Source organism: Anser anser, assembly GCF_964211835.1.
Source record: "Anser anser genome assembly, chromosome: 7".
Taxonomy (NCBI): Eukaryota; Metazoa; Chordata; class Aves; order Anseriformes; family Anatidae; genus Anser; species Anser anser.
In genome coordinates this window covers 18,184,646-18,210,375 of record NC_139727.1, presented here as the reverse complement: position 1 = coordinate 18,210,375, position 25,730 = coordinate 18,184,646, and the positions used below count along the sequence as shown (strand labels likewise).

The following is a 25,730-nucleotide window of genomic DNA, read 5'->3' as shown; positions in this document are numbered from 1 at the left end:
AAAATACTGCATTTGTTTCAGGACTTCAATTTCTAGACAGAAAGGGTTGCTGTTTTTTTTTTTTTTCACAGCTATATTAGAGAGCCAGCTAACATCAAGTTTCTTCTGCATTTTCAGATTTTCAGTGACCCAACACAGCTTGTGACTTGCTATTTGCAGCTTAAAAAGACATAGTTCCTTCCCTTTTACTGTATGGCAGAGGTTAGTCTTGCAATTTTTCTCATGTTGAGCCAGCACCCTTAGGTAACAAGAACTGGATACCCAAAGTAACTTTTCAGGTATACGGATAATACTATCACCTACAGGTAACTGCACAAACCAGAACCAGCTCCACAAACTTATCTGGAAGGCCTCCAATTTCTGTCATCTGTGTATTTATCATGAACACTGTCGTGATTAAAAAAAAAGAAGGAAAGAATACAGACAGTATGTGGCATTAAGAACAGATTTCTTAATGGGATATCAAGCATCATTCAGTCATATACTTTATAACAGCCTAAATTTTTTGTGTCAGCGCCATTACTTTTATCGTCTAAACTTGTAATCGCATGAAAAATTATGCCAAGCTTCTAAGACAATATTTTTTTTCATAAAACTTTTGACTGGCATTAATTATGCTCTCCTGCTGTTTCAAAGGAGAATTTCAATATTAAAATATCGGTACTTTCTATTTTGGAAGTATGTTTCAACCAGTTTCACAGCAGTGATCTGAAGCCCCACTATGCCACCGAAACTCTGGAAGCAAAACCAACTTTCACTGTGTATAAATCGCAATATCCACTGAGATTTAACAGTGGGGACCAAGTGCTTATGATGACACATTATCTGAACACATTCTGTAGACTCATTCTTGCACAGAAGTTTTTTAAAATATATTTATTTAACAAAAGGTGCTGTTAAATTCCCTGCAACACCAGCTCTTCTGTAGGCAAAACAAAAGGTATTTGCCGCTCCTGTTCTTCAATGAGGTGAATCTTAATGGTTAGAGAAGAGGTCTCTGACAGATATTGCTGCTGTAACATCACTGCAGGTCAGCTTTTTGCCATTAACCACCACGAGTCTATTTCCTTTATGACACAGCTGCTGCAAACACTTGGAAATGCTAAAAGGCACCAATTTGGCTTTCATCTGACATTGGCCTGGGGCAGAGTTCTGTAACTTTTCCTCTAAAAAAGACCACCAAAATATCAAAAGTCACCTAACCTAACTGAGTCACCTAATCTATTTTAAAGACAATCAGTGAAGCTTTCAGAAACAATTCAAGTTCTGAAAATTTTATATATATATATATATATATATATATATAACTGTAACATTTCATAACCAATCATTTGAAAGTATGTATTTGCTGAGGTCAGGGCAGTGGAGGGTGGGCGATGGAAGAATGGAGGAAGAACAGGGCCCAGGGAGCTGTAGCTCTTCTCTGATCACTGCCTTTGCAGGTACACAGATGCAGAGAGCAGAACAGCCACACCACTCAATGCCCACCCCACCACATATCCAGTGTAGATTCCCAACACACTGGCCATCAGGCTGACCCTCCTGAAAATGGAAAAATCAAATATCCCTGAGGCTGCCCAGAGAGGAATTTGGATCAGGCCTCAAATGTATCAAGAAAAACTCTATTTAAAAAATAATAATAACAATAAAGAAAAACAAACAGTCTGAATGCACAATTAATCCCTTGTGACATCTATTTAAACAAGAAAAGCACATGAGGAAGACCACAAATTTTGGACTAGTATGTGGAGTACTGCATATACACTTACATTTTTAAAAAAGTAAACATCTTTAAAGGGGAAAAAAAGTCTACCTTTCCAAAGGAAAATACTTGTGTGTTATTTCTGATAGTGTTGTCTTCTTTTCCTTAGGAAAACAACTTGTTTATGTTTATGGGTTTGGGAGTTTTGCAATACTTGAATTATGTGGGAAAAAAATCTTACCCTCCTGATCACTAAAAGCATTATTTTTCTCTTGATAGAACAACTTTCATGATTGCTCCTAAAAAATTCTGGTCTTCTATCCATGGTTTCTTAAAGAAGTCAGATATTTTTAAGTGCATGCATCTAACAGCCTCTTCCTCCAGTTGTACACCTCCTTGCTTACATTCATTCCATCCCTTTCTTTCCACAGTCATCACATTTTCTTCTTGTGCTTAGGGAAAAAGAAAAAACAAAAAACTACCCCACAACATACTGTCCTTTCTCTTCCTAAACATGCATAAAAACTCTTTCTTTCTTTTTTTCATAGCCTTGTCAAAAGACACACCATCACAGTGGTCAATGGCTACTTGACTTTTGTTAATCCCATCATCTAATAAGACTCCACTGTAGTACAAAAGACCAGAATTTATTCATTAATCTCACCATTCCCTGGATGAGTGAATAATCTGAAATTGATACTAATAGTGGAAAAGCTTTGTGTAGAATACTAAAAATATTAGTGCATGCCAATATTTTTAATCTACCCATACAAATTAGAGGAAAAAAGGTGTCTATACCCAATATTCACGTGACCAGGCAGTTTGTATTTAAGTAAGAAATTTCCTCCTCCTAGTTCTTCAGCTACTGTATTAAAATGCAGACATTAAACACTTTGCTGTAGCAAAGACTAGAATCTTAAGAGTCTTTGTTATAATCTGTTTCCAACATATATATATATATACACATGTATGATGATATCTACAAATGGCTATGTGATTAGAGGTCATATAAATAACTTGTCTAGAGTGTAGCTGTGTTTGGGATGCATTAGGTTCAGAAGATCAAACTGAAGAAAAACATCTCTAATAACATTTTCCATGCAAGTCTGAAAAATATTAGCTGGATAAGTCAATGGCAGGGTGAGCGTGTGGAGTAACCGTACCTACAGTCAGTTATCAATGATTCCTATCATAACGAAAACTACGTAAGGCATGGTTTTAGTAACCAGAAAGACCAGCAGATTTGATTACAATAAGGAATGGGATTAGAATTCAAAATTTTGAGTAGTCCATAAGGTAGGTTGAACTGAGAAATTCTACACCTAGGAAAGACTAATCATCTGATAACATAGGCACCAAGGAGTAACTGGCAAGGAACAGATTTGCAGAAAAGAACCTGTCGCTAGACTTAACACTGAAGTGAAAAGGATTCAAAAGCTTCAGTTTTTTTTTTTTTTAAATATATATATGTAAAATATATTCAGATGAAAGTAACTTGTACTGCATGTTAGTTAATCCTTCCACCGTATTTAGGATTGATAAACCCTCAGAAAGCATGTTATATCTGGCTTTACATTCTGCATGTCCAAAAAATTGTGAAGCAACTGAACAGAGTCAAAATAAACCAAAGAGAAAGAACAAAAATCTAGATATCTAGGTCTGGCATGGAGGTGACTTCAAAGACCTCTTACTTAGAAACTGCTGTTCTACAGCTGCATGAGTCTCTACATCGAAAGGGGTGTAAGGGAAAGGTGCTCATAGGACAAGAAACTAGCCAAATATCTGTGCTTCTAGAATCCACAGCAATGTAAGAGTATTTCATTTTCATAGTTTCCTTAATATTTTCTACCTTTACAGGGCAACTTTTCAAGGCTCAGTCTATAAATTGCACAAGACCAAAGTCATTTCATGTTAGTGTCTATGCTTTTATAATATTCTCTCCATAGTTCTGGTTCCCAACTATGTAGTAAATTATCAGAGAAATACTTAAAAAGATGGTATTCACTAATAAGATTTAGTGGCAAAGAAGCATTCTTCCCTTGTTTATACACTAAATCATTAAAAAGACAGCTACATATGGCATCTAAGAGAACTGAATAAATTAAGTTTCTTGTTTTGACATATTGTTGGTGGGAAAAGAAGGAACCAGTATCTTTACAAGAAATAATTTGAAGTCAAGAGCTACCCACCATTAAGAACTCCATCCTGCTGCCATTGTATTCCCAGTGCCTCCTTTGAAGCTTCTATTCACCTCTGAAATTACTCTATCAAAGCAAAGTTTGTATCTTAAAAAGACCACCTTCAATTATTCTGAAACTTAGTAAACAGACTTACCCCACTCCTTTCATCAGCTCAGCACAGAGACTGGCAATACAGTGGCACAGCAGGAGTTTAAGGGTTGCTGAAACAAAATTACTATTCTAATGATGATTACTTCACTGTTATGTCTGTTAACAAAATGAACTTTCGGAGGGGCCAATGATCCTTGAAATTTGTTGTTTTACTGTTATCAGAGTTACCAGAATGCTTTCTGAGTGTGTGGTCATTTTTCACTATTACTCATACACAAAGCATATGCCTGAAGTTAAATTTACAGGAAAAAAAGCCATTTGATACACTATGACATCTTGGTTGAGAGAAGAGTGGAGACAGAGACACATGGATATTCAGAATCAAGTGCTTCTCAAAACGCTCACCTTCTAGCCAAAAACAACCTTAGAGTAGTTCTCCAAGACTTTTGAGTATTGGGAGTGAGTTTCAAGGCAAAATGTTACGTGCCCTACCACACAGCAATGTGGTAACACATACGTTGTCAACTAGGGCCACTGTCAACCCCTGGGACAGGGCTTGACCTGTCCTGGCTGCCCAGTACACTCCCCCCCACATCCCCATGGTGCCTACTTCCCCCCATTATTCTTCTGCTATAGCACTGATGCTCTCAACTACACTTCTGTACATTCAAAGCCATGCTACGCTCTTTGGTAGTGATGGGACGGCCTAAATGTGGCACTCACAACCACTGTTCATTGTGGCCAGCTCCCTGCCTGATTCTGCTCATGCTCTGACTTTTTTTTTTTTTTTTTAAATGACCAAGGTGGTTTTCTCCTCTTCCTAATCCCCAGGAGAAGTCTGACATGGAGTGATTACAGTGCCACAGCATATGTCAACATGGCTATGGTAACCTCAGCACTCCCAGCCTCAGAAACGAATTACTGATTAATTAAACAAGACAAACACCAATCTTGGTGGTATAATAAACAGAGACACCTTCTAATACTTTGCCCATAGACCTGACAGTTCCCATGGTACTTCATATACTGACAGGCCACAGGCTTATTATGTTTTTGCACTGCAAATGTCAATGCAGATTATCACCTACCCAGAGCTTTCATGCACCAATCCTAGATACAACACACCCATTTCTGGTCCCAGTCAGAAACAAACCTTGAAAACTGTTATCTAGCTGAAGTTTTAAGAACAGATACAAACTAAAAGTATACACACATCTGATAATGACAAATATGAAAGAATATTGATGCTGAAAAATGTCAATACTGACCTGAATAAAGGCACAACAGAACACTGTGATGATGGGAAAATAATATTTAAATGTAAAGGCAGAGGAAATAAATGTGATTCTTGAATCTTGAAGCATATCTCATGGCAAGAACATTTCAAATTAACTTAAAATTGTACATGCGATGGAAGCAGATAAAGGGAATTGTCCAGAATGCAATGGAAGCATTTGCCTGTAAAACAATGTGTCCGCAGTGAAATACTTTTACTTTGTTATTGTTGTCTTTTTTTTTCCTCCCCTGAAACTTAAAAGGGGATTAATACACTGCTGTGTAAGATATAAGGTGCACTTCAAAAACAGCCCTCTTCTCAACGTCTGCATCAGCTCACTGCCTGGAGTGCTCCATTTGTCTTTAAGCGTATTCCTAGAGAATCCTGCTGAAGACATAAGAGCCCTCAGTACCATCTTTTCGTCTTCTTACCTTGCTGCCTGGCTTCTGCAGTATACTCACATGCTTGAATTAAATTGTCATCTTTCTGCTCTTCCTGCTTTACAGGCTTTACTCTTCTCAACATTCAGGCATCTATTCATTTCTCATGTACTACATCACCTCAGACTTGTGTCACTTAGAATCTAAGTGCTTTTTATTATTATTATTTCTAGAATTACATAATACAGCAAACAAATAAAACAAGACAAGAATTAAGATCATAAATGAAGCACAAAACATGAAAACCTGCAACTACCTAGCCCCAAACACCTAGTGGGTGACCCCAAAGCTTGGGACATTAAGCCATAACATGGTGGAAACGTCAAGCACATGGATTGTCCTGCCCACTCTCTGACTTACATCCCATATGCACCTTCTCCCACTGCTGTGCCCTTTTTATTTCCTCTCTTCTATCTGTGCCATTTAAGCTTTCTTCTAATTCCTTTCAGACACATGTAGAACTTGCTCCTCCCCTTTCCTCCCCTCCAACGTGCAGCAAAATGATGAGTGGAAGAAAAGTACCTGGTTCCTCCTGCCTTGATGTAGTAACAGCACCAGAAGCAAGTTTAGGAAGAGGCTTCCCAGGCTCGCTTCTATTGCTCTGCTTGAAGACCGCCAGCCCTGCAGAAGAGAGCACAACAGCAGCACCTCAGCTACAGGAGGCCCTGTATTTTCACTGCCTATTTAGAAGATTATTTATTGCTCTGGCCTAAAAGTACCATTACGCTATCTGATCCCTGATTGCAGAAACATCCATAGGTGCTCAAGGCAAAGCAGGGCTGTATGAAGGTCGACTTTATATAGAATGGCATGCAATTTTTTTCAGGCTTTGACTGTTACACTTACAGTGCTGATTGGCTATTAATCTTAAAACCAATTCATCTTTCTCATGCTTATTGATTAGAAGATGTAGAGTACCAGCTGGTGACATTGTTACTGACCTTGGGAATTTTGTTGTGGTTGCCAAAAAGGCAGAATACGTCACACTTGCCTCTGCCTGTTTTGTCAGAAAGCCTTACTTGACTCTCATGTTTCCTTTCAAGATTTAGATTTTCCATGATAACATGAAATAAGTATTAGTGTGGCTGGCACAGCACCACCAGAGCAGCACACACAGCTAGAATTCCCTTGCTGCATTTCCAGGTGAGTATTCCTGTGAACTTACACTGCCTTGAAATAAATGGAATTGCCTGCTGTGTCAGAGATCTTTATCTCTAAGGTATGTTGCTTTTATTGGAAGAGTTGAGTGAAAAGAGCACTCTCATGAGTCTGAAAGTAGAGATTAGACTTGTTGCCTTTAGATTAAACCTTTCCTAATTAACCTTCCAATTAACCTCACATCACTCCTTTGAACAAGACCATAAATACAAATGATACTACCTATGCTTTCACCAAAGAACAGCTTTCGCAAGATAGAATTATGATATACAACCATAATCTACAGAGAATTATATTAGCAAGAGTTCTACAGCCTGTCATTAGTCACCAGGATGAACAGTAAGGCACAGCTGCTATGAGAAGCACATGAGGCAAAGCATGGAATTACATAAACAAATGTTTTTTTTGGCTAAGAAGTGAACTCTGAGACAGAGGACCACTTGAAAACACTGGTTGTGTTTACCCAGCCTCAGAGAAATCCTCAGTTGAAAACTATGCCATTGAAAAATTAAGGAAACGAAACAAAACCTAACCAACCAAGGATCCATAAGACAGGAATCAATGGATCAGCAACACCCAGGCAATGCTCCAAACAAAATCTTCCTCTCACTGGTGTGGATAGTTCCACTCCAGAGGATTTTTGCATGATGCCTATTATACTGAAATACCATAAATACCATCTCCTGTCACTTCCTTCCTCACCCAGAACAGCACCTACCTTTTTGCCTTCTCAGTTATTGTCTTTTCATGTGTTAACAAAGTTCTTCCAGTTAAAGACATTGCTCTGCTGAACATGTAAGCTGTGAAAGCTGAAATAGTTTAAAACTGGATAAAACTTCATATGAAATTTTTGCTTAGGAACAACTTTATCAGTACTAATTTTGGCTGTATTATCAGTGCCTTTTTATTTTAAGGATTTCACTGTTATATGATCTTGTTCAGCCATAGAAATCTATCTCATGCAACTGGCTTCCCCTGGGCAATGTGAGTTGCTGGAGATGCAAGACCAACTGGGGTAGCTTAATGAGGCAGTAGTGGACCCATCCTCTGTTAATCACACTTAGCCAGCTACCAGGGGGTCTGCCCAGCTCCACATTCCCCCGATGGACAACCAGGATGTGGGTAAAGCAGTCTGCCCCACCTTCCTAAACAAGCCACAAACACCTGGTCACACCTTCAGTGATACTGACCCACCTCATCCATTAAGAATTTGTAGTCCTCCATTAAAAGGCATGATGGAAACACAGGAAAAAAATCTTTTATGGCAGAAAAAAAAACATCTTTCATGTTAAGGCAACACACCTTGCTGAATTTTATTAGACCAAGCCAAAATCATCCAACCCAGTTCAGGCTCTCTCTTCTAAACCTCCTTCCTTCCCTATTTCTGGTGACTGTATCTGTTCCTCAGGCTGTAGCCAGCTGAAAGCCATTCTTCTCTAGCTTACATCTTGGAGACATCCCTTCTCTCTCAGGTATAAATCTCTCCTTGATGAGCTGCCTTTCTCCAGCCACAACCTTACCAATTCCATTTATATCCTTCCCTTAAGTTCCAGTGAACTGGAAAGTGCCCGTTTCATTTAACTGCTACTAGCACATCTGTCTCTCATATGTCATGGCAGCTTTTTCTCCCAAGATTTAGGTTTGGTGTTCTTTTTTAAACACGTATTAGTACGTATGTGTTTCACTTCCAGAACTAGAATAAGGAATGCCAAACCGTTACCAAGTAAGAGACATACCTCACTAAAATCCACCTCCTTGAAACGTTCAGCCTTTCTACAGCAAGAGGAATAGCAGTACATGTAAGTCTACAGAAGAATTTAAATACTGCTCAAGCACCAGGAAAAGGTAACAATTGTTAGGTATTAATCGTACTGATATTTGTGTATTTGCACTCTAGCAGCAAGTAGCGCATTTCATTTTTAGACCCAGTAACTCAATCAAAATATGAGGTCTGTATCAGTTCAGATCATGAAGCGATGCACATCATCTGGGTTTGGTTTTGCCCTTGAATTCGCATTTCTGTGAGCTGACCTGGTGGGTGTGAATAGCACCCTCACACAGCTGGCACGCATCGCGCTTGCTTACAGGAGATGCTTGAAAAGGTTGAGGTGAGTGGCTAGTACTGCCTGGGTATTTGTAATCCTCATTAGTAGGCAGAATAATGGAATAATTATGACTGAAAGGGACTTCTGGGGAGCAAAGCAGGGCCACCTTGAGCTGGGGCTGTATCCAGTCTCCAAGAAAGGAGGCTCCACAACCTTTCTGGGCAACTTGTTCCCATGTTTGACCACCCCTGTACAGGCTCTGTGGCTTCTGAGTTTTACAGTGAAATTGAGAATGTTAAGCAAAGAAAGAAGAGTAAGAAAATATCTAGTTTATTATGAAATGTGATCTTCCTGTTTTCTTTTCAGTAGAAGCAAAGCTCTTTACCCACAGCAGTCTCATGTTCTCTGATATTTGTGTCTCTGGACTGAATTCCTAACAATAGGGCTACATGTAACAACAACATGGCACTATTAAAACTGTCCTAACAGCTTGAAATTCAGACTTTTCTAAGAACACGTGCAGTTCACTTGACAGAAGATAGCTATCGTGGGAGAGCTAAAATACTTAAGAAATGAAAGAATAATATCTGCAGTTACAAGCGTCCTTAGTCCTGTGCTCAGCACTAGAGCTGAATGCAGAAAGCTGTTCCTGTCCTGTACCATGGACCTAGTCAGCAGGGACACTCCTCCTCCTCTCTGCCTTGTCAGCCACTGCTTAAAAGCAAATGCCCCAATAAAAACACCACGAGGGAATAAATAAGCGTGAGGGTGAACACAGGAATTTCTGTATTTGTAGCTGTCAGGGCGGCATGTTTATCTGGAGTCAAATATTCTAGTAGCAAATTTTATCTGTACTGATAAACTTTCCATAACAAATTGTCTTATAGCATAAAAAAGCACGGGTCTTTTGTCCAGCCACGCCTGCAGGCCTGGGTGTGCTGCTAACAGGCAGAGCAATGGACCTGTCAAAGAGGGACTCTGCAAGGTGTTCAGCAGGAAGTGCTAGTGACAGGGAATAAAATGGAACTCAAGAACATAATTTCAAAGCATGTCCATAAATATTTACATACGCTCATTCAAGTTCTGACAATTAGAATGCCCAGAAGTAGAAGAAATTTTGCATTTGTGTATTTTTGGATATTCTACTTGCCAGAATCAGAGCTTTGCAAGGAGCTCCAAAGATACCTACCTAGTCACAATGCAGACAAGCATCCTATCAGGTTTAACATTTGCAGAGTACCAAGCAAGAGGGCTGAATGTTCTCTGTTATCAGAAGAAAAAGCAGTGCTTTCAGCAAAAGGAAAAAAAGCAGCATTATTTATTGTCAGAAGAGAAACTGAGCAATCATTTAAGCCCATGCATCTAATTAGTTAGCAAACTTTCCACAGGGATGATTTTTGTCGTTCAATAGAATTCAGTTAACTAACGGTATTTTTAAAAATTCAGGAAAAACAAACACAGAAGAAAAAACTAGGATTGAGCGGCAGATATGTCCTTCAGGATGTCTCTGTAAGGAGCTTCAGAAATCTGTGTATCCTGAAGAACAGACTCCAAGCCCTGGCTTCTTGCTTCTCAGAATCACAGATTATCCAAAAGTAAGATGATCACAGATTATCAAATATTGAAGGTCATGTCTGCATGCAGACAAAAACATGCATCCAAGCTGTGCAAGACTGTACACAATGTCACCTCCCTGCAATACTTCAGCTAAGCCCTTATCTGAGACTTGGACGTCCTCTTACTAGGCTACTTTCTGTGTTGAATTCTTTCACTCTTCCTTACTACTCTCAGTGATTCCCGATTCCTCTGTAACGACAGCTCTCTTTCACTTCTGAAGACACATCCAATTTGACAGGCATATAAACGTTAGTTCACCTCTATTACACTTTTCCATGAATTTCACATTCTCACTGAGAATGTTGTACTTTTTAACAATAATCAGCATGTCAAATTTTTGCATTTCTTTGCAGTTTCTCTCTAATCTCAGTCTAACTTTTGAGCAGAAAGTGTTGTCTCATTACACAGATTAATGCACTACTTGTACTTAACAGATAAATGATGATCACAGACAGATACTACCCAAACTATGGGAGCTCTAACACACAAAATTGAATGCAAATTTTTGATTGGATTAAGGACTTCACAATTAAAACAGTTTTCCTACACTTTCATGGCTACTCACAGCCTGGTCTTAGTTTTGCATTTTACTTAATGTTCGTACAGAGTAAGATCACTAAGACTACTGTTAAAAAGAGAAGTCCTATGTTCAAGATCAAAAAGAAATGCAAATATATAGAGAAAAAAAAAGGAAAACTGCAATAATGTGATACTCAAGGAAGAAGGCAAATGAATTTGCCTCAGTTCTCAGTTTTGTACAAGTAAGACGAATGAGAAATCTCACTTAGCTTTCTACATAATCAAAAGGGAAAAAAGAGAAGGTGGTTAACATCTTCTGAGCTTTTATTTCCACACCACAACACTGGTCAGTCCTTAGACCATGTAATTTTTAACATTCCCCTTTAAACCTTTTAATGGCTTCCCATTTAACCATGGCTTCTGAACTAAGATTTTCTATAAGAATATTATTATCTCAAAATTTGCAAAGACACTAACCACAAGAAAAAAGTTATGCTCTGGTATCCAAAGCTAAAATACATTAGAAATTGATATATATAGAAATACGTATATATATACATCTATAACGGAAGTATGCTGTGTTCTTATGAATCTTCTGCAAGATCTACTAACTTGTTGAGTTTAGGAGGATACAAATAAACACTTTTTTATTAAATGAAATTTGGGTTGACTTACAGTTTTCCACCTTTGATCTCCTTTTAAGATTTTATCATTGACTCTCATATTCTTCCATTGTGAGGTTCAAATCAACATTCATTTTGCAAAGCAACTACTGAGCTATTTCCAAGTCAGTCAGGGTTTATCACCTCTTCTCATTAATAGCAATGCCTACATCTCTAATAAATAAAACAACATTTATTTAGGTGTCTTTATTTTTAACCGCACTAACAGCTACCAAATACAAAGAAGGAAATGTGAAATGTGTGACATAGGCCAGACTGAACCGGCACAGCTACAAATGCAAAAGCCCAGAAGAGAGGACTTAAGTAACGAATAAAGGAATATCCACTGTCCCTGCAGGCAACGTGATTGTCTACTGCCAATGGGACATCCTGGAGGAGAAAAGGGGGAGTTACTCTGTTATTAACTCCCACCAGGGAAAATCACATCTTGCCAGTTTACAATAAAATTCATTCAAGCAAATGATTGCATTCAAACAAAGCTTGATTACTCTCAAATAACTTCTGCAAGTTCACAAGTTTTCCTATTTTATCCGTAAGCCTTTTGGCACAGGGGTTTGTTTTCTGCTGTTCATGATCCTCTTACCATAGCTTGGGTTGGTGGAAAACAAAAAATCAAACCAAAACTCAACAGTGTGTTCTCAATGGGAGGGGCCATCCAGGTCAGTACATCCAATAGCATTGCGAAGTGTTCCTTTGTCACCAGAAGAACAGGAAAATAAGCAAAATCAAGCCATGGGAACATCTGAGGGAGAACCTGAGGGAATAAGGCTGGATGATTATTTCATGAACACACACAACATGAAATTCCTCCACCCCCCTGAGGCTATTACCTTGCTATTATCTGTCATATCCAACCATTTAATGTCTTGACAATGCTGTACTGAATATTCATGATGTATGTCTCTACTAGAGAATGAGAGTGTCTGCCTAGAAAGGACCAACTCTGTTTGCTTAAGAACCTAAAGGCTGAATAGGAGTCAACCCAACCCATGGCCCTGCATGGCTCCTGCCACGTAAGGAAGTGAGCTTACTGTAAAAAGGTCTGAGGATAGTACCCAGAGGAAGATCTGTAACTTCTGCATCTCACTACAGGCTATTACTTGTGTGGAGCAATTCAAGATGGATAACGGCACAGCCAGAAGAGAAAGGACAGCATGTAATGGGGCAGCACGCAGCTGTGTGCACCATGTGGGTGTAGGCAACCCTAGAGGAGAAAGGAAACTGCACTCCTGTGAGCAGATGAGGACTCGGCTTACGTTTCAGATGTGAGGAGCACCTACTGCCCAGACCGCATCCACTCAGCCCACGTGAACTCCAGGACTTACATAGTGTACCCAGCTCTGTACAAATTTATTAATATTTCATCCTGATATGTATTTTTAATCAAAAGTTCTTAAAGGCCAGTAGAACATCCAGTATATATATTCCAGTCCTTAGATGCCTTCATTATTAAATAGTTTATAGGATACAGACCTTACACACACACACACACAAATCATGATTTTAATGATTTACATGGATTCCTAGGATAATAAAAATGCACAAAGATAAGTTGTGTATCTTGTAACTTAGTACCAAAATACAGCTCACCATTTTAGAGAGTCAGTTTCAAGTGAAAAACTTTCCATAAAGAGAAGGCATAGCAACATGTTAATAATGGTTATAATTACCAGAGTATTCCAGTGTATTCAGAGTATTCCTTTATATTCAAATACAGACTGGAATGAAGAATTAATCTGAAGAAAATAAATTTATATATATATATATATATATATATGTATATACATATATATACAGAGGCCCTATATATTTAGGTTCTCTGTGATACACAGATACTTTCAGAGGGATATTTTCCAGGCTGTAAACAGACAGCCTTGACTTTCAGATCACCAGCCTGCCCAAAAGAATCTCTACAGATTGACTTTGGAGACAGAAGTCACAGCATCAGCTTGGCACACAAGCACTGGAAACAAACTTAGCTCTTCCTGATGTATTTCACTAGAGTATCAAACAAATTAATAGAGTACCACATGATTACTGACAAATTAATAGAGAGTACCACATGATTATTGACTGCTCTGTTAGTCCTAAAAAAGAGAGAAAGAGAGAAAGAGAGAAAGAGAGAGAGAAAGAGAGAAAGAAAAAGAAAGAAAGAAAGAAAGAAAAAGAGAAAGAAAGAAAGAAAGAAAGAAAGAAAGAAAGAAAGAAAGAAAGAAAGAAGGAAGGAAGGAAGGAAGGAAGGAAGGAAGGAAGGAAGGAAGGAAGGAAGGAAGGAAGGAAGGAAGGAAGGAAGGAAGGAAGGAAGGAAGGAAGGAAGGAAGGAAGGAAGGAAGGAAGGAAAGAAGGAAGGAAGGAAGGAAGGAAAGAAAAACCTATTTTAAGGCAAATCAAATTAAATTCTAATATGGAAAGAAGAAAAGATTCCAAAGTGAAAAATTAAATGCTGAACCATTGATCACTGATAAAGATTAAGAAAGATTTTTAGCTTGGCCTTTTTTCCTTCCCTTTGTATTTTACTAGCTGTACTTGGAAAAGGCTCAGGTGATCAATTTTTATGGCAATCATAGAATCATAGAATAAATCACAGAATCATTAAGGTTGGAAAAGACCTCCAAGATCATCTGGTCCAACCATCACCCTACCACCAATGTCACCCACTAAACCACGTTCCTGAGCACTAGGTCCAATCTTTCCTTAAACACCCCCAGGGACGGTGACTCCACCACCTCCCTGGGCAACCCATCCCAATGCCTGACCACTCTTTCTGAGAGGAAATGTCTCCTCATTTCCAGCCTTAACCTCCCCTGGCGCAACTTGAGGCCATTCCCTCTAGTCCTATCACTAGTTATCTGTGAGAAGAGACCGACCCCCAGCTCCCCACACCTCCCTTTCAGGTAGTTGTAGAGAGCAATGAGGTCTCCCCTGAGCCTCCTCTTCCCCAGACCAAACACCCCCAGTGCCCTCAGCCGCTCCTTACAGGACTTGTGTGCCAGGCCCGGCACCAGCTTCGTAGCCCTTCTCTGGACACATTCCAGGGCCTTGATATCCCTTGCCATACTGGGAATCAGAGTATAAATCCCCTGACTTAGTCATTTTTCCTGTATAACTATCATACTTTAAATGACAAACATCTACAGCAGATTAAAATAGCTGGAAAATTACTCTGGAAGAAAAACAATGTATATTTTACACTTCCTAAAGGTTCTTTCGGCATTTTCATATGTGCCCTTTCTTTGACTAAAAAATACATTATTTAAATTAATTGCAAATGCAGAGACAATTCTGGAATCTTGTGGTTAAGGGCTTAGGAAAAGTGAAAATATATGGTTTAAGGAGCATAACACACCCCTTTTTTGTGTTTTGTAACACAGGTGAGAGGCTTTCAGCAAAGCTTATGAAAGCTCTGCCACCTCTCTTGGAGCTAAACACGTCTTCATTGAAGGCAAAGGCTTTCATGCATTACACTTGAAAATATGTATATTTTGAAATCCCCCAAAGTAGATTCTTTCACAGAATCACAGAATCACCTAGGTTGGAAGAGACCTCCAAGATCACCTAGTCCATCCTCTGACCTAACACTAACAAGTCCCCCACTAAACCAGATCACTAAGCTCTACATCTAAACGTCTTTTCAAGACCTCCAGGGATGGTGACTCAACCACTTCCCTGGGCAGCCCATTCCAATGCCTAACAACCCTTTCGGTAAAGAAGTTCTTCCTAATATCCAACCTAAACCTCCCCTGGCGCAACTTTAGCCCATTCCTACCCACCCCACCCCCCCCAAAAGAAGCATTCACACAATCCCTGAGAATTGGCAAGAGCTGTTCATTGCCGGGACATCTTGCAGGCAAGCCTGCGGGATGTCCGTGGTGTTTGGTGGCTCCAAGCTAATGCTTGCGATGGAGCCTGAGCAACGAGTAGGGGGCTCGCCGGGCACTCCTGCGATGCTGTTGGTGCTCTCGGATGGCAGAGCACAAAGACATGCCGCAGTAGTCCCAGGCCTGTCCCGGCAGAGGTGGATCCACTTCCACCCGTTCCTCCACATCTGGTGGATCCAGCTCCATGGGCTCCACGGTGTTGGGCAGAAGGCTAAGCCAGTCCTTGCCCGGGACTGCCCAAACGGGATGCCTTCCGTCCGGAATGTTCTCAGGCCAGGGTGCCGAACCAGGGGGTCGTCCAGTCCCACGCCTCGGTCCCATGCCGCTGTCAGCTTGATTTTCACACGTGGGTCCGACGGTGCCATCTGGTTTACAGCCATTACTGGTCCCGCACTGTGCTCCGGACTATGGGCACGCCTCTGCTCCCCGCGGCTGTCTGCCCGATGCTCCCGCCTTCGCCCCATGTCACCGTTGCTCCTATGGTAAGGCCCAGGCCCCCTGTCGCTGGGTGTGTGAGGGGCCGGCCTGTTCCCCGCATCGTTGCGGTGCCAATGGTACCGCCTGTGTGTGTCTGTGGGCTGGGCGCCAGAGGTCCCTTGGGCACTGGTGTCTCTTGTGCCGCCGGCGCTATCCCTCCGCCCACGACACATCTCCTTCTGCTCAGGTGCATTCCTTCTTGGTGCTTCACCGGACGGCATCGCCGTCCTCGCACACCAAGGAGGCCTGCTGCTCGCCTTGCTCTTCTAGTCTTCCTCCTGCCGCACAAGCTGGCAGTCAGAGGGCCCAGATGCTCAGCGAATGCTGGGCCAGCTGCAGGGGGCCTGTTTTATAGGGCCCGCAGCAAAGGCGGGGCAGTGGTGGCCACTCTGACCTCAGCAAGCCTCTGTGATGGAGTGGCCCACGCGTGGCCAAAGGCGGCTGTGTTGGGAGCGGCCTGGAAGATGCCCTCACGTGGACAAGGAGGAGGGTTGGGGGACTGAGGGCCCCTTTTCTGGGGCTGGCTCCCCCGGGCCATTTGGCTTGCCAGAGAGAAAGGCTGCCCCTCGGCCACGGGGACTGCCCTGCACCTCCCATCCTGTGCCCTGGGTTTATTTTTAACACTGCTTTTTAGGCAATTTCATTCTATTCTTTACGGAAAAGAACAGAAGCAAGGTGCATCTTCAGCCCTAATTCCCATGTGCGCTTTGTGCTCCGAGTGAAGAATTTCTTCCTCACGTCAGATCTAACCTAAATCTCCCCTTCATTTGTTCAAAGCCATTAATCCTGGTTCCATGGCTACACTCCCTGAGAGAGTCCCTTTCCAGCTTTCTTCTAGGCCACTTTTATGGGTAAGGTTAGGTGGCCAAAATGCAGGACCTAGCAAATTGCAGCCTTATCTACCTGGTACCACACGTTCCACATGACGTTTTCCAGCTCAGGCTCTAGCCTCTCATCAGTGTAACATGGAATCATTAAGGTTGGAAAAGACTTTCAAACTATTTGAGTTACTATACTCAAACTATCTGGATTAAATATTTCAATGAATAATATTCACACTGAAAATTAAATTGGGCCATAGCAGCCTATGGACGCATGACTAACCAACATACTGGTTGCTAATTATCCCAGACAGAATATGACAGCTGTTTCCATTCAGTGTACCAATTTCTACTACATTTATGAAAGATAGTAATTAATTCCATTGTATTTAAAGTATTCATATAACCATGAGAACTCAGCTTTAGAAGTATTCTGCAACTTGACGTATCAGGTTACCTGTTTTCTTCTTTTTTTAATCATGCCTGAAAATACTGGGCAGTTCATTGTAAAATGCAATTCTTAACTTAATAGCCATGTATTGCATGCTGTGAAAAAAGAGGTAAGGCAATTTTTGTCCTAAAAAATAAAAATTAAAACAACAACAACAACAACAAAACAACTTCAAAATCTCTACCAAGTTGCTTTAAGGTACTTAAGGGCTGAGAGAAACAGCTGTGCAGAAGATCTATTCACTGGCTTGCAAGACATATCCAAAAATTAACCTAGAACAATCAATTCCAAAGGAAACTGTTATGTCAAAACTGAGAGCAAAGTAAAAACAGACATTTGTGGAGTTGGACACTGGACTTTGAATAGGAACAAGACAGAATTTCCAAGTTTGGACTTCTGCAAATACACATGTGCTCAGCAGACAGAAATACAAACAACTCAAAGTAATCTCTGAAGCACACTATCAAATACTGAACAAGTATTTTCTTTTTAATAAGCACATGTCTTCCAATAGCATCTCTGAAGCCTATCTGGACTGTCAGAGGCGAGGACACACCACTGGAGTATCAAACTGCTGCTTGCTACCAATCCCCTTCCTGGCAGCGCTGTGGCTGGCAAAGCCAGATTTACCCTCCATTATTCTACCTACCACACTAGTACTGAAGAAAAAAGCAAATGTATTGTCTTCTTTACCTGAACAAAAAGTATTTTCCTTCCTTTAGTAACCCTGTCTTGTGGGAGAAATGCTACCTGTCTTCACAGTATGTTTTCTCTCAACTAATTAAGTTAGTAACTATTTTTGACTACATGCATGGTATGTTTGTTTGGCACATGAAAGACAAATATTCGAGTTCCTGCATCATCCCCTTCAATATCACACATCCCAAGGAAGTGGTTCTTGTGGCACTTGCCCCTAACAAGTGGGCTCAAGGCTATTTCTCTCATACATGGATTCTTCCTTTTCAGAAATTGTTTCAGAGGGTTTTCCCATAAAAAGACAAACTATTCAGAGATCCAATTAACGTTGCCTAAAAAAAGAACATGACTCAACAGACTGACTGCTTGAGCACAGACACTCAGAACTATTCCAAAAGAACACAGATTTTAATCCACAAATACGGGTATCAGTATGTATTTTACTGATGATTTGGATAATTTGCATGGCAGGCATTGCTCCTGCTCTCCTCTGCAGGTGTTACTGCCTCATCTCAGAGGCTCAGAGGCTCTGTTTTGCTACCTATAAATTTCAAATGTCTTCATCTCAGCACATTTTCTTGCCAGCTTTTCCTACCTCATTTCCCAGAAAGCATACAGGTGACAATAAACAACCAGGCAGAGCCAGAGGGAATCCCTGTTGTCTGAAGACACAACTCCCCCATACCAGCTGCAGAACATTTTCAGAGTTCCTAACTCTGCTCCCTCAGACCTCATCTTTGAAGCAGACCGATGAAACACCTTCAGAAGCCTAGGAATTACAGCTGCATTAAAAAAAAAATAATAATAAATCACAAAATCAATACTGAGCTTTATAATATTACAGACTTCATTCTTTAACCCCTCACAACTCCCTACTATTCCACATATAATAATTACAGAGACAACTCATCACTTCTTCCTCCGTTATCTGCTTGTTTTGCAGGAACTAGCTATTTTTCCTATCAAATTTGTCTCAGTCACACTTGGCTTGAAGTTTGCTGCTATTTGTTTCAATGAGGAGACAGCGTGACCCAAAGCTCATCCACTTTTTCCAGATATAATCAGCTGGTCTAATAAAAGATAATCAGTATCTCTTCCTATAAATCCTGCATCTTTTCAGATCTCTGGACAAACATGCTTACAAGTTCACTTTCTATGGTTTCTTACTTCTCTGTCAGTATCAAATGGATTTATTTTCAGTCTTTTTTGGGGGTTTGCTGCAGTAATCTGGATGAAAAGTTCAAAGAGTTCATTAGCAATTGGTCAGATTTAGTACCCATGTTGTATTTTCTACTTTTACCTCACTTGTTGAGCAATGTCTCAATGTCTAGACAATGCATATATCATATGTAAGAGTCACCACAGCAAATGGATGCTGGAAAGCTGTTCTGATGTAGGGTGGTTTGTGGTTATCTGATCTGATGCACACTTTTATAAACCTCTATACAGAGTTTTCCTAAGGTTCCTTGCAAAATCCAGAAAGGTTGGCATACAGTTTGCTCCATGCAGGAGTCTTGTGGCCTGGGAAGAGATTTCTGTCTCTGAGACCGGCATCCTATTCACACACAAATTTCCTCTTTGCTGTATATGTGGTGCAGTGACTGCTTTTCATGCAGAGATCTGGGATTAAAAATAAATAGATAAATCTAAACCCAGGTAAGCCAGGAATGAACAACTGCCAAACACGGTAAGCAAATGTGCTACTTCAAAGATAGGAGAAGCCGTTTTGAAATCATTTGAACGAAATACCAGTCCTCATGTTTAGATGCAAACAATATACACGTGTTGCTCTTCTGGAGTTCATGTTGTTTCTATGCTCTCCAAATCTTTTTTCACATTTTTCCTGACACATCAGGTGTGTGAGGCTGATCAGCTGACTACAGTACTGCACTGCTATGGTATAGGACTGCTGAACAGAGTCTGCACTCATTCCACTAGATAAACTCCATCACTCTCACCTCAACAATTCAGAATCATCTTTCTCTGACCTTTCCTTTGTGAGTATTTCAGCATTCTCTGAAATGTATCCATCTACTGATACTTCCTTATATCCTTATGCTGAACCAGGGCACAGAAGGCTATGTAGAGGATCTCACCTGCCAGTGACTAACATAGAAATGCTTACTGTAATTGAGCAAAAGTAACTCCCAAATTCAGCACAGAAGAGTTTCCTTCTGACCCGTGGACTTCCAGATGCCTTTGCTTACCTCTGAAAGAAGTAAAGACCATTAATGGGAAAAATCACACACCCAGTAAAAGTTCTTTTTCTATGGAGATAATTTAACCTTACAAATCTTTTTCTTCTGCTGCTTCAGCATCTTCTTGTTCACTACATCTTCCTTCTGTAACTTTTAGCATAGCCTTATACAGTACCAAAAAACTTAAAGTAGGTAATGAAGGTCTGAAATACTACTAGAAGTAGTGCTGAAGACTCCCAAACAACGCAAGGCTGACAAATTATCTTACCATTCTTTACGTATCTTGAGAAGCTTTCTTCTTGGATAACTAAGAGCAGGAAGTCTAAAATCCAAGACAACTTCTCTAGAGGCAGAATTCCAACTACCTGATGAAACAGAGTCGCTGGGAAGACAGAAGTAACAAGACAGGAGATAGAGTGGTACTGGATGACTTCCAAAGCTTCTGGTAAACTGTTATACTAGGAGAGATGAAATCTTCTGACTCTTATTACTGACTTCAAGGATTCCTTCAAGGAATCTTTCAAAGATTCTTTGGTTAGAAGACCCTAGAGGAGACCCCCTAAGTGAAAAGTACTTAGCAGTTAGGAAAGTAAGTCAGGTTTCCTGGGCTTGTTGAATCACGGCTACTATGGGAGGCAGGTTACAGGGCTAAATGGCTTGTTGGTCTATACTGTATGGTGGTTTTTATGTTTCTATGAGTATATTTAATACAATGGCTCTAAGAATTGGATACACAATATTGCAACACTCAGGCAGGCAAATTCTGCTGCTGAGAAGATTCTTTGTCAACGTAGTGGTGCTCTTGTGGCATAGATGGAGCCAAGAGTGAATGGAGAGTTCTTCCCAAGACACCGTTGCAGCATGGTGCAAGAAACAGAGAACTTGCTAAAGAAGAGCCACTTGAGCAAATTGTCTGCATACACTGAGGATTGTTTAAGTTCAGGGCAGGAAAAAATACTTAGTGATTTACTGAGGGGGACTTGGGTAGTTCTGCAGCGTGAACGTAACTATCATGTCCTCTCTGTATCTGATGAGTAACCAGTGCAGTAATTTGGTTCTGCATTCCTCTGTAGAGGACTTGCTCTGTCAAGTCCCTCAAATGTTAAACTTAATTACAAATTAGTTATCATTACCACCACATAAAGTAGAATGGATCAACTTACTGTGCTGCTTACCAATACTCAGTGGAATACTTAATGTCAACACTGGGACATGTACTGGATTCACCTACCCTCAGTCTCTTCTTTTATTTTGAAGAAGAAAGTATGCACTTTTCTCCTGTCTGCCAACCATGTCATGTTTTTACCTGCCCATCTATTTTGAACACAGTTTTATATTACTTCTGTGATTAGGTTGGCATTTATACACAGGGAAGAAAAGCAGCCAAGGAGATCTCATTGCATTACACCCTTTCAAGATATTCTGCATCTCAGAAAATATTTTAAAAATGTTCCATCTAGAAGCAGAAACAAAAGATAAACACCTCACCAGTCAGCAACAAGTAAATAAAAAATAATAAAAAAAATCAACACCAAAAATGAGGTACTTCGTATGACAAATCTGGATTAGCAAGATCTTCAAAATACATGAATAAGATTAACTAAGAGACCAGATGGTGCCAGCATCATAACATGCATTTTGTGTGGTAGAAACATTATCTCTAGCATTCTCCAAAGAATATCTATAATCTACACAAATTTTCCCTGAATAAATTCTGTTAAGATTCCCTTTTTTAGAAAATATGTGACATGGATGCAAGCCATCTAAACACAAATACAGTCAAAGATCCTCTTAGTATACTTTACAGCAGTTCAAACTGCAACGGAAAGCCTGGGTTATATATGTAATTTTTTGCTGCACTGAACACGATTGCCTTCTTGAGTGGCAATCACAGATTATTATCAAAGGGCAACATAAATGGCATTCAGATTTCAATGACTGAGCTCATTATGACATTTAGAGCACTTACCGCTTTTTGTGAGTTTTGCTGATTGCTGCTTATCCACAGATTACAAATATTGCAGAGTACCTTAGACAACCATGTCCAGTTTCTTCCAGTTCTACCTATCTCTGCTGTCAACTCTCTGTCAGCTTGTAGGTAGTTCAGTTGTAGTCTGCAGATCTACTTAGGAAAGCCAAGAGAAAACTGGAAGTCAGCTTCTTGTAGATGTGACACTATGTGCCCCACTGCCTATGAAAGTTGAGGTCAACGTGAAAGTCGATCCTGAAATGCTACAGGCTTCTTGAAAGTCTAAATATGTCACTTTTTGTCACAACTGGAATCCAGAAAGCCATTTCGAACCTTCTCAGCACATGAGAAGTACCAGAGAGAATTCAACTGAACTACATTTCCCTGTGGTAACAGAAGTGGAAGAGGGATGGGCTGGAGGTGAGGCCTTGCTGCAGAGCTGTGTCTCTATTCCAGAGCAATTCTGAAAATGTCGATCCTTTCTGTTTCAAAGTAGCAATTTGATCTTCAAAATATCATCTTAAGGAAGTAGAATTATGAAGAAATTAGTCTTTTCAGACTAAAACCTAACCTGTTAATGTCCTTCCATTTGGATGGTCAAAAAATACAGGCAAGTCAGCTGGGTGTGGGCTGGCACTGTGGAAAGCCACGAACTCCTTGCTGACTGAGGCTGAGGTGAGACCTGCTCAGTCCTGCACAGCTTTGGGCAGGCCTTGGAGCTCCTGGGAGCAGGAAGAGTCCACAGGCGTGCAGAAGCCAGACATCACTTGTACACTAGGACTTGGCATGACAGTATCATAAACCATGTCACTTCTCAGACATTTTTCTGTAACACAAACCACTTCACTTCCTTAACCCATGTGCAATTTTTCCTAACAGTCTTATCCAATGGTAAGAGTGCTCTGAATATTTTGTATTGTTTGTATGTGTCCTTCTTACTCCAGCATTAATGTCCCTGTACTGACAGCTAGAAAACACTTCACAGTGTCAGCAATCACCTCTCGGTGATAAGGCTTCCCAGATTAAAAAAAAACACTACCTGTGTTTAATGTTTCAGTGCAAATGGTCAGCAGTTTTCCATGCTAGAAAGGAGGTTAAAATCATGTTTATGTCTCGCGGACTACTGTATTTTGAAAACACAGTAATATACAAACGAAACATTTGAAGTAGCTTTGCTTTTGATCTAAATATTTCTTCTTTCTTCCTCACCTTACTTAGAACTCTTTAATGAACTCTTTTCAATAAACTCTTTTGTTCACTGCCCAGTTGCTGCTCAAAAATATGAGGATATATTCCAAGACAAGTTCAGCAGTTACCTGCCCTGGGTGGTTTGCTGTATCCTTTCCTTCTTCTAAAATGTCACAGCATTTGTTTGTCAGAGGAAACAGGGTGGTCTGTGGCTTTAGTTCCTCCTGAAGTTACTGGTATTTGCAGAGAAGACCTGGTTAAAAACTGTTCTTACCACGTTGCCTGCTCCTCTATCATGTGATGCAATGATTTACATTAATAACAGTAGAGTGCAAAGAAGACCTGCTGAGCTTTTAATAAACTTCCTTTTTCCAATCACTTAAAATGTTCTTTAAAGTTGCAACTGAAGTAATACAAAGCCTGCATAACAGTATACTTGACATTTATGATCTTGGCAATAAATCTGATTTTCATTTTTACAATGTCTGCTTTTGATTAATTGTTAAAAAATACCATAAATACTTTTAGAGAAACAGTGGAATGGTTAATAAACTACATTCTGCATGTTAACACCTTAAATAATAATGGAGTAAATGCCTTAAACCATGTACATTAAATGCAAAGTAAAAGTAAATTCAAAAAGCCAACTGCTCACAAGTTCAGCTTTCATTACTGTTCTCATTAGGGAGTAATTGTGAGGCACCCTGAATTTCTTCTAGCCTTGGCGCCTATTAACCTAGTGGATAATTCCATACAGGTTTCAAGTTAAAAGCTCCACTGTTTAAAAGCAAGCAACATTTGTAATGCATCATAAAAATCTTTATTTTTCATAGTATAATATGATTAAGTTAGAATAGCAAAAGATTGCAATCTAGACTTGTAATTCTATGAAAAAATGCCATTACTGTTATTATTTTTTAGCATGACACAAGCAGAACCCAATAAATGTAATTATGCCAGAATTCTGCAGCACAAAAGACCTGGCAGCAAGCTGTGTGGGGTGCATTTTTATCATTTCAGGAAACTGTCTAACCTACTACACATGGGTCCTTTTCTGGGAGGGTGCCAAAGCTGAAGGGTAATAGAACTATAATGAACAGCTCCAAATTAAATTATGCTGTTGTAATGTGGCATTAGTTGGCATAAATGATTTCATTGCAATTAAGAAAACAGATACATAGCCCACAGCAGGTGGCTGGTGATGTACTAGCACCAGATAAGTTGGCCTGCCAACAGAAAAAACAGCAAGAGAAAAGATTCTGCATACAGAAGCAAGTCCGCTATCCAGTGTAATAAACGTAAAGCTGCATTATTAAAGGAGCAACAGATATCTCAGAGAATTAAACCGACTACTGTATAAATGTTTTTGAAGTGTGTGCCTGACTTGGTACAGAGGCCAAGCAGACCTGTGCAGTGCTTAATATCTCACAAAACGTGCTTAGTGCTTAATACCTCACCAAATAGCTGTGAAATGACAGATGTGCCATGATTTGTTATCTGCCCAAGAGTCCACTGAACAAGAACAGCAACCAAAAACCATGTTTCCAACACTTCCCTTTCTCTCTGGTGATTTGTGACAATGAAAAAGTCACATTACTGACATGTCTTTGCCCTAATTGCTTGTGACCTTGCAACATTTTAAAATCAGCTACTATCATCAGCATGAGACAGGTGCAGTTCTCAACACAAGAAGAATCAGAGAATTGTTCATTACAGCTAAATATTAAGTAAATAAAGCAGGAATGTTCTGTAATAGCCTGGTCCTGACTATTTCACCTATGCATGAACGCACAACACCAATGCACTTCACAGCTCTCCCAAGCTGCAACCTAAAGCTCCCTACAGACAAGGCGCTTCGTTTGCACAAGCACGTGCCCTGTCCCCTCGCCCTGAGGGCCATGCGGACCTGGCACAGCACAGGACAGTGCCAAAGAGCCTGTGAAGAGAGCGAGTCCTCCAAGTGATATAAAAGTCTATGCAGCCACAGGGAGCAACCTGTTTGCATACACCAAGAGCCAAGCAAACAGGTAAGGATTGACATTGCTGTCAAGGAGTGCATTCAATGCAAGTTCTCCAAGAACAAAACAAAGAGAAATTTTAAGTTCATATATATGGGCTCAAAGTACTTACGGTGACTCAAGACAAAGCTGAAAACCAACTTGCCCAAGCCATGAAATGTTTTCCTGTTCTCTATTTTCCCTAAGGATTCTGAATTATATGAGCAGCTTATTTTTTAATATTGTTGATATACACTGAGTTATGTTGATCTTTTCCCCAAGTAACACAAAATTATACTTACCTTCTTTTTCCTTCCCTTCATC

The 25,730-nt window shown here is 40.2% G+C and overlaps 1 protein-coding gene; it reads right to left on the bottom strand.

The window, feature by feature from the left end:
- Nucleotides 1-25,730, bottom strand: part of LOC310902572 (uncharacterized protein) — an 881,556-nt gene that overhangs the window by 231,628 nt on the left and 624,198 nt on the right.